The 3,515-nt window shown below is 34.1% G+C and overlaps 1 protein-coding gene across 1 annotated transcript in view; it reads left to right on the forward strand.

Annotated features, from left to right (window-relative positions):
* The first annotated feature begins 846 nt into the window (after positions 1-846).
* LOC106457146 overlaps positions 847-3,515 on the forward strand; it is a 68,438-nt gene continuing 65,769 nt past the window's right edge. Inside the window, exon 1 of the mRNA XM_013916534.2 lies at positions 847-1,157. The gene's annotated coding sequence lies outside the window, so the exon portion shown is untranslated. The remainder of the gene's footprint in view (positions 1,158-3,515) is intronic.

Consider the following 3,515-nt stretch of genomic DNA (forward strand, 5'->3'; position numbering starts at 1 on the left):
TTTATCTGGCATAAAATAGAAATATTAAATATGATGCAAAATGTGGATTCCACCAGTAGTGAATGTATAAAAACAAGTTAGTAATTTGAGGATTAAATAAAGTGACCCAAATTGAACACATTACTCCACATTTAGACAAATCAGCATCCTATAGGATGAAACGTTGGCCTCCTTGTACTCAATATTTCTATGTGTAACAAACTAACATTTTGTGGGGCCCTGCATGGCATGGTGGTTAGGGTGCTCGACTCGCAATCTAAGAGTCACGGGTTCGAATCCCCGTCACACCAAACATGCTCGCCCTTTCAGCCGTTATAATGTGACGGTCAATCCCACTATTCGTTGGTAAAAGAGTAGTCCAAGAGTTGGCGGTGATGACTAGCTGCCTTCCCTCTAGTTATACACTGCTAAATTAGGGACGGCTAGCGCAGATAGCCCTCGTGTAGCTTTGCGCGAAATTCAAAACAAACAAACAAACATTTTGTGAAATTATACAAAAAGTACAAGTGAGAAATTCGATAGATAAAATCATTTTGATTAAAAATATATAGGCCTGTCATGACCTGGTGGTTATGGCGCTCTACTCGCAATTTGCGGGTCGAAAGTTCCAATCCCGTCACCGAACATGCTCACTGTGGGGTTCTTATGAATAATGTGATGGCCAATCCCACTATTTGAATATAGTAGCCCAAGAGTTGGCGGTGAGTGGTGTTTATTAACTGCTTTCCTTAGTATGTCACTTCTAAATTAGGGATGGATAGCGTAGATAGTCCTCGAATAACTATGCGCGAAATTCCAAATACAAACAAACAATATGCATATATTGTAGGTGGCGTATTTCATTTAATTCACTTGCTAGCGAGAATAAAATTTGTTACTTCGCAGTTAGTTAGACGCGGGTAAAAAGAGATATTAAGAGCGTTTTGAAAGGGTTAAGTTAGAAAAAGAGTGTGTGTGAAAAGTAAGCAGTTTCACTTACTTTGGTGTTGGAGTTTATGTAGATGGTAACGGCACAAATGAATATGTATTACTTAATCTATGAATTTAACATCCTTGCGAACCTCTGTGGATAATCGTAAGCGAGAGGATCATGGCGCCGAATCTCTTCGTGCATTGTGTCGTGGTACAACTACAACCTACAAGAATCTGAGTGCAGGGTATGGTACTAGTAATAGTAGTATTAGTATTACAGTACTTGTAAGTTGTAAAAGTTTTCTAAGTTATTATTAATGTTGAATGCTGTAATTTGTGCAGTAGGGTTATACATTGCAAAATTAAATAAGATTTAAAAACATTATCTTGGAAAGTATTAGTATTACTAGTAGAATAGAAAGGGAATCCCCGGGATTAAATCTCGAAAAGTGATGTATCCAAGTTGTAGGTCTATTAAAATTTAAAGGCTGTAATGAACAGTTTGTAATTTTTAAAAATCGTAAATAATGGAACATTGAAAAGTAAAAAAGAAAAACAGATCTTGTAAATTACTCGGTTTAAAATAGCAGAAAAATGTGCAAAAACAAGTTTTAATATAGAGTAGAACTTAGAAGCACTTCTATTTAAACAAGTATAACCATGGGTATTAATTATTTCAGTATTTTGTATAGTATTACTAGTACTAGCCTAGGGCTATGCTTGTGTGATGGTTAATTTTAACTTAAGTAATTTTTGATAAACATGCCTGTGGTCATTTAATTTTAAGACATGTAAAATTGGAAGGCTGTAAACTGTGAAATAAACCATTTTTCAATTTTTACACTGCTTTCCAAAATAGGTAATAATTATATTATTTTATATGCAAGTTATATTGAATTAAGTTTGCTTGAGATGAAGTAGAAACTAAGAGGTACAGTTGATGTACCATATACAAATCACACTGACATACTTAGTTTCTTATTGGTTCTGTTTTTATCCAACTTTATAAGAAATTGGTCTGTTTAGGCCTGGCTTAAAAATGCTTTTGTTTGCTGTAACCCTAAACTGATTTAAAAATAAATGAGGTAAATATATATATATATATATATTTTTTTTTCAAACTGGTTTGTGCAAAAATATTTCAGAAGTACCACTAATGCTAAACTATGAATACAGTTACAATCAACATTTATTCTATGAAGAGAATTGCAGAAATTTCAAATTCTGATGCAACACACACTTGATGGTTAATGTCAACGTCGATCAACAAAGTTGAATTGACTGTTGCTGACAATTTTATGGTTTGTTCATCCATTTCATCTCATTTGCCAAGTAAATCTACGAGTACTTTCCTCCAAGTGGATAAGTTCCAATTGGAATTAATTTGTTTTGTTCCTGATACTCAATCTGCAAAAACATATTTCAGACACACATACACTGAACAGACTTGTGTTGGCTATGTTGTTGATGTATGCTTGTCAATAGTAAATTCTTCCCTGTTAGATTGTGCATTTATTAGTTTAGGGTGAAGGGTCCTGGGGATGAGATAAGCCATGTTGTTAAACCTCAATGCATAGGTCAATCAGCATAGAGCTGTTGATTAGTAATCAGGTGATGCTCTCCCACATTGTCATGGACTCCATGAATTTCCGAGATAAAAATGTTAAAGTTGGCAAATTTTGTTAAATGGGTCAGTATATCAGCAGAGATATCCCAAGTCATAATGTAAAAAAAAATCTGTCATTCCAATTTCAGATGGTCGGTTGGGTTACAGCAACAGAAATATTTTAAAGCCTGGCCTTATCCTCATATTCTTTGATTCTCTAGTTTTGCTGAATTTGTGAGCAGAGTTGAAGCTAGAATGATTTGAGTGGTGAGTGGTAAAAACCAGTAGCCCATAGATGTACATTCCTGTGCCTGTCACCATCTCCCTCCCCCCTTGGCCAGACAAAAAAAAAGTTATAATTTTAATGTTTATAATTTTAATGACTTTACAAATTTGTAAATTCCTTCGGAAAGTCTTATAAAATACTTCGCATGAGCAGCTACTAGGTAAATGTGTTATAAGATGAATGATGAGTCTAAAAAATATGTGGAGACAAATTTTACCATAGGCAGTTTTATTTTTCTGATTGATCTATCAGGTGATTGATACAAATTAGTCACAATGAGATTAAAAACTATTTTTATGCAAAAATATATTGATGTACTTTTATATTTTAGGTATTTGAAAAATTTTGAAAATATTTTTACATGTCACATAAACTTTTACTGAAAAGAAAATAGGCTTTGTATGGTATCCACTGTGGATGATACTGTCTGATGTGCCATGCTATGTACAAGTGAATTAGTGTGGCATGGGATGTTTGTTCAGTTTGGCATGCAGGGTTTTTTTTCCAGTGGATTTTTCTTAAAGTATTTTAGCATGAAGGTTAGTTGCTTCATGATTTTTCAGGAAAAGTGTTTGTTCCTAACAGGCTCTTTGTGAAGTAAACTGTACCGTGACATATACAAAGAAATTTTTCGTGTATATGATGAACTTTTTCTCAGTGATATTTAGTGCCGGGCAGTAGTAGTTGCATTACATAGAAGTGTTGGGTAGG

This window comes from Limulus polyphemus, unplaced genomic scaffold, assembly GCF_000517525.1.
Source record: "Limulus polyphemus unplaced genomic scaffold, Limulus_polyphemus-2.1.2 Scaffold295, whole genome shotgun sequence".
Classification (NCBI taxonomy): Eukaryota; Metazoa; Arthropoda; class Merostomata; order Xiphosura; family Limulidae; genus Limulus; species Limulus polyphemus.